The sequence below is a fragment of the Leptonychotes weddellii genome, chromosome 6, assembly GCF_054177405.1.
Source record: "Leptonychotes weddellii isolate Sample4059 chromosome 6, ASM5417740v2, whole genome shotgun sequence".
Lineage (NCBI taxonomy): Eukaryota > Metazoa > Chordata > Mammalia > Carnivora > Phocidae > Leptonychotes > Leptonychotes weddellii.
The window spans coordinates 29,158,942-29,165,990 of NC_138374.1; the positions used below are offsets into that span (position 1 = coordinate 29,158,942).

Sequence of the window (7,049 nt, forward strand, 5' to 3'; positions counted from 1 at the left end):
GGATCGAGTCCCGCATCGGGCTCTCTGCTCAGCAGGGAGTCTGCTTCTCCTTCCGACCCTCCCCCCTCTCATGCTCTCTCTCTATCTCATTCTCTCTCTCAAATAAATAAATAAAATCTTTTAAAAAAAAAAGAAGATAGCAGGAGGAGAAGAATGAAGGGGGGGAAATTGGAGGGGGAGATGAATCATGAGAGATGATGGACTCTGAAAAACAAACTGAAGGTTCTAGAGGGGAGGGGGATGGGAGGATGGGTTAGGCTGGTGATGGGTATTAAAGAGGGCACGTTCTGCATGGAGCACTGGGTGTTATGTACAAACAATGAATCATGGAACACTACATCAAAAACTAATGATGGTGATTAACATAACAATAAAATTTTTTTTTAATTAAATTTTAAAATTTTCTGTCAAATTATTAAACAAATTCCAAAATTTATCTCAATTACTGTACTTTTCTCATCAAAAAATGGTAACAAATGGTTTGTAGTGCTACCCTGCTCTTCAAGCTATACTTAGGACTGCTCTCCACTCTGCCACATTCTGGACACATCCAGAGTGCTCTGATGGAAATTCTGATAGATATTTTGTATACAGGAAAAACTCCTGTATATGTATTATGAAATAAGATTTGAAGGCACAAATGTTCATGGTTGGGTAACAGTGGTAAATAAACATGTCCAATTAAAATAAAAACTGCCTTTGTTTTTTGAGACATCTATGGGAGATAGTTTGAACAGATTGAATGTGAACATACTTCTGTTTAGGAATCTGAGTTTGATCTTACAGTAAATAAGGAAAATTATATGCATTTATCTTTGAAGAGATTCCTTTTCAGGGTGAATACTAGAGTGCTTTCCATTTGGTACATATATATATGTTGAAGTGAAGAACATTGCATAGGCCTATAAGAATTTACTTATATGTATTTTATTTATTGGTATTGCATAGGCCTATAAGAATTTACTTATATGTATTGTATTTATTGGTACCTATCTAGAAAAAAAAAGGTAGAACATTATTTTAGAAAGCAAACATGTTAGTGGTATACTTAGAACTCAGCTAATCATGTTAACTGGTTCCAAAGATAGCATATTATTTAAAGAGAAAAATAAGCATTGAGATAATTAAGCATGAAATTTGGAAATACAGTGATTTAATCATTGAGGATTTCATTATTGATATATAGATGTAGCTTTTTATATGTTCATGTTATGTTGATAATAAACTGGTTCCATGATTCACAATCTAAAGTTGATCAACCAGTGTCCAGCTAAAGAAATAACTGTATATATTACTATTTTCTTGCATTTCTAAAAATATTAGAGATGAGAATGTATGTTGTTCATCTCTAGTCTTTACTACAGTTTTTTAACCATATTGTTTTTATAGAACCTATGTAAGAATTTTGGTGAAATGAACTCTCTACCCAGGGAAAAATATGCAGTATTGATCCATGTGAGATTTTGTACAGATCACAAAAGGTATGGAGACCCTCGAAGCTCAATCTTTGACTCTACAGAGATCCAAAGTTTAAGAACTTTGATAGAAGGCTGGTCTGTCTGAATACGTCCTCCCCCTTAGAATGTCTGTTCTTTACCAAAAACCTTTAGTTAATATTACTCCCCAAATTCTCCAATGCTTCCTTTCATTTAAGCTAAGTATATATGTGGGATTTTTTTTCCTATTTCTGTACTCCCATTGACAGGAATCAGTAAAAGAGACATCTCTATTTAATTTCTTTATCATCACTCTTTATAGTAAATGAAACTAAATGAATAGTTAGTGTTAGGATAGGACCACAAAAGGAATGGTAGCTCAAAACTCATATTTTCACTAGTGAAATCTCATTGCATTTATTAATTCATCAAATAAAATCCTCTTTCCTTTTTGTTAATCATCTAATAAGATTGAATGAAAAACATAAGTTTATTCACTTATTTAAAATATATTTACTGAGTGCCTTCTATCTACCAGTGACTAATCTGGCCATAAAATAGACAAAATATCATGTTCTCATGGTGCCTTATGAAACAATGGGCATAATGAATAAGTATTTTTATGTAGGATATTAGAGGGTGATAAATTATTTATGAAAAGTTGGACCAGGAAAGTGAGCTAAGACTTCCCAGGGTATGGGAGTAGTTCTAATTTCAAGAAGGATTATCTGGGCAGAACTCATTGAGAGAACGATAGGAAGAGGATCTGGCAAGTATGAATATTCAATGGTGAGAGCTAGAAATTGAGGAATGCTCAGTGTAACTAATGTGGAGGAATGAAGGAAAGAGTAGTAGGAGATAAAGTCAGAAAGGAAAAGAGGGTGAGGAGGGTGGGGACTACCATAAAGACCTTCACTTTTACTTTTGAGTGAAAAGAGGAGAAACTGGATGATTTTCAGTATAAGAGCAGATTATTTACCTTTCAAAAGGTGTATCCTGTAATGTACAAAGTAAGAAGTGTGGCCAAATTTGGAGGCTACTACACTAATGAATGTGAAATATGATAATGATTGAGCACAAGGTGACAGCAGTGAAATTAGTGAAAAATAGACAGATTTTGCATATATTATGAAGGCAGAACCAACATATTTCCTGAATTCCTTGGTGTGGAATATGAGAAAAAGCAATGGATGAAATATGACTTCAAGATTTTACCTAAGCATCTTGAAGGATGAATTTCCCATCAAACTGGACTGGATAAAGTTGTGGATTGAGCAGATTTTTTATTTATTTATTTATTTTTATTCTTACGTTAATCCCCATACATTACATCATTAGTTTTAGATGTAGTGTTCCATGATTCATTGTTTGTGCATAACACCCAGTGCTCAATGCAGAATGTGCCCTCCTCAATACCCACCACAAGGCTAACCCATCCTCCCACCCCCCTCCCCTCTAGAACCCTCAGTTTGTTTTTCAGAGTCCATCATCTCTCATGGTTCATCTACCCCTCCGATTTCCCCCACTTCATTCTTCCCCTCCCGCTACCTTCTTCTTCTTCTTCTGGGGAGGGTATGTGCTCTGGTAAGTGCTGTGAATTGTGCAAGACTGCTGAATCTCAGATCTGTACCTCTGAAACAAATAATGCAATATATGTTAAGAAAAAAAAAAAGAAGAGGATTGAGCAGATTTTAAGGAAAGGTCAGGGGTTGAATTTTGGAGTTCAGGAGTAAAGTCTGTATAGAGACATAAATTTAAATATCACCAGGATGTAGAAGAAATGTAAAGTCATAAGACTAAATGGATATCACAAATAGTGTGAGTATAGGTGGAGGGCTGAGTTCGTAAGCACATAGAGTTATTTTTTTTCCCACATTGGAGTCGTGACCATGACTCCTCCTTTGCATTTTTGATTTATTGCTACTTATTAGTGAAATATCTTATTTTTTATCCATGTCATTCTGAAAACGATATTAACTCTAAAAAGTGAACATGTATACCCCATTATGATTGTATATGCATTCAGATAGCCATTGTCAAAAAAATAAATAAATAAACAACAACAAAAAAGCAGCAGAATCAGACCTGTAAATTCAGAAAACAAACTGATAGTTGCCAGAGGGGATATGGTGGGGAGGTTGGGCAAAATGGGTGAAAGGGAGTGGAAGCTATGCTTCCAGTTATGGAATGAATAAGTCATGAGAATAAAAGGTACAGCATGAGAAATATAGTCAATGATATTGTAATAGCAATATATTAGGATAGACAGTAGTTACACTTGTGGTGAACACAACATAATATATAAACTTGTCAAATCACTATGTTGCACACCTGAAACTAATGTATCATGCTGTGTCAACTATACTGAAAAAAAAAAGACTATACACTATAAAGTGAAATAATGCATTTTAAAATATATTTTAGTTCAAAATTTTCACTAATGTTTCCTTAAAAATTTAAATTATTTGATTCTATTTCATGTCTTATGAGTACAGCAGTGGTTTGATCTAAAAATAAAATGCTAATCTCTAAGGGTTTAATTTTCTTGAAGAGCTAAGATTTTTTAAAGAAAATGAGACTTTATACTTCAGTCCCACAGCTATGATACTATATATCTTTCTCCAACACAGTGTTACATTATTTAACCTTGATTCCAGGATTAGCCAGGTTTTCAAAATGATGGAAATATGCAAAAATATAAAGAATATTTATTAGAATGGCAAGAATCATAAGGGCAGAGATTTCTTTTTGCCGTATATGTACCCTTGACATGTATAAGATTTCTTGGTACATGGTAGCCACTCAATATTTGTTGAAAGAATGAAAATTAAAATTACCATCTATCTCAGCTGCATCCCACTCTCTGGTAAAAGTACAATTTAAAAATCTGTTATTCCATTCATCGAATTGGTAGCAGGAACCCACATTTCACTTTGACATGTTAACTGATGATCTATAATTCTCTTTTAGCATTAGTAAGAAATCTTAGCCAATTCCTAGTCAAAATATCCTGTGTGTTAATTACAACGAGAATAGTAATGAGACCAAAAGGAAAATGCCAACAGTTACATTAAAGATAGATATTCTTTTAATGATAAATAAAACACCTAGAAAGAAATATCAAAAGTCAAAGCAGGAAGCTCTCAGATGCAAATATAGGATTTCTGAGTTCCCCAATCCAGCACTAAATTTCACAGTTTTTCTAGGTAAAATTCACATTAAAAGCCTGGAGTTTAAATGTCACACTTAATAATATAGGAAAAATAATATATCAATAAAAGGAGAATAGTCATTATGAGAATCTAATAAAACAAAACTCAGTGAAGAGAATGATAATAAAATTCATCTTGCACCATCCCATAAAGATGTACTTGAATTATTTTGCTGGGTTCAGTCTAATTGTACAAATGGTCTTTACTGAGCGTAGATAGTTGCAATAATCACTTGAAATCATCCAACTGATTTCTTTTGGCTTAACTACTGTTTTTTAAATTTTGCACTCACAAAGAAAATGTCTATTACAATTTTGCTTCTCATGTACTTTCTTACAGTTAGGGGGTTAACATTCAGTGCAAATTATATTCAAATCTACTTGACATTTAAATTTACCATTGACAGTGAGTAAAGTGTCATATTTTGTCCTTGAAGGTTTTGGAAATGTTTGTTACTTTGTTTCCTAGAGACCAATCAGCACAGATTGCTCTGAAAAGACTGTTTCTGGAGAAGTCATTCTATAATAGAAATTTACCAGAAAGTTACCATGGATGGTCCATTTCCAGGTACTTTTCTCATTCTAAAATCTAAATTCCATCCAAACTATGGGGAAATTACAGGCTGAAGTCACCAAGCCTTTAATTATGGAAAACTAAATGTGCATCATTACCTAATTATTCTCAACATCAAGTGATTCTAGAATCTACTGATTTGAGCTAATTCCACATGAGTAACAAAGACATTCCCATAATGGAGTCATCTGAGATCTCAAATGAGCTGGGTGATTTTGATAATAATAGGTGGATCAAAAGTCATAGAGAGGGTAGAACAAGGACCCCAAGAAGAGACAGCACATGTGATAAATGATAAAACATGGGTGTTCTGAGTACAACAAGAAATTAAATTTTCTACTATTACCAGGGGAGACTGAAGAAAAATTGTATAACACAGGAGGGGCAAACAGGATGAAGGATGAAGAGAAGGAAATTATCAGTCATAGGTGATAAAATAAAACAAGAAAAAACATAAATAGCTTTTTTTTGTTTCAGGGATACAGGTCTGTGATTCATCAGTCTTACACAATTCACAGTGCTCACCATAGCACATACCCTGCCAATGTCCATCACCCAGCCACCCTATCCTTCCCACCTCCCACCAGCAACCCTCAGTTTCTTTCCTGAGATAAAGACTCTCTTATTGTTTGTCTCCCTCTCTGGTTTCATTTGTTTCATTTATCCCTCCCTTTCCCTATGATCCTCTGTCTTGTTTCTCAAATTCCTCATATCAGTGAGATGATATAATTGTCTTTCTTTGATCGGCTTTTTGCACTTAGCATAATACCCTCTAGTTCAATCCACATCATTGAAAATGGCAAGATTTTGTTTTTTGATAGCGGCATAATATTCCATTGTGTATATATACACCACATCTTATTTAACCATTCATCTGATGATGGACATCTTGACTCTTTCCATAGTTTGGCTATTGTAGACATTGCTGCTATAAATATCGGGGTGCACGTACCCCTTCAGATCACTACATTTTTATCTTTGGGGTAAATACACAGTAGTACAATTGCTGGGTAATAGGGTAGCTCTATTTTCAACTTTTTGAGGAACCTCCATACTGTTTTCCAGAGTGGCTGCACCAGCTTGCATTCCCACCAACAGTGTAGGAGGGTTCCCCTTTCTCCACATCCCTGCCAACATCTGTCGTTTCCTGACTTGTTAACTTTAGCCATTCTGACTGGTGTGAGGTGGTATCTCATTGAGGTTTTGATTTGGATTTCCCTGATGCCGAATGATGTTGAGCACTTTTTCATGTGTCTGTTGACCATTTGGATGTCTTCTTTGCAGAAATGTCTGTTCATGTCTTATGCCCAAATCTTGACTGGATTATTTGTTCTTTGGGTGTTGAGTTTAATAAGTTCTTTATAGACTTTGGATACTAGTCCTTTATCTGACATGTCATTTGCAAATATCTTCTCCCATTCTGTCTGGTGTCTTTTGGTTTTGTTGACTGTTTCCTTTGCTGTGCAAAAGCTTTTTATCTTGATGAAGTCCCAATAGTTCATTTTTGACCTTGCTTCCCTTGCCTTTGGCGATGTATCTAGGAAGAAGTTGCTGTGGCTGAGGTCGAAGAGGTTGCTGCCTGTGTTCTCCTTTAGGATTTTGATGGATTCCTGTCTCACATTGAGGTCTTTCATCCATTTTGAGTCTATTTTTGTGTGTGGTGTAAGGAAATGGTCCAGTTTCATTCTTCTGCATGTGGCAGTCCAATTTTCCCAACACCATTTGTTGAAGAGACTGTCTTTTATCCTTTGGACATTCTTTCCTGCTTTGTCAAAGATTAGTTGACCATAGAGTTGAGGGTCCATTTCTGGGCTCTCTATTCTGTTCC

At 34.9% G+C, this 7,049-nt stretch overlaps 1 protein-coding gene across 2 annotated transcripts in view; it reads right to left on the reverse strand.

Annotated features, from left to right (window-relative positions):
• ENTPD1 (ectonucleoside triphosphate diphosphohydrolase 1) overlaps positions 1–7,049 on the reverse strand; it is a 104,399-nt gene that overhangs the window by 54,637 nt on the left and 42,713 nt on the right. The window lies entirely within an intron of this gene.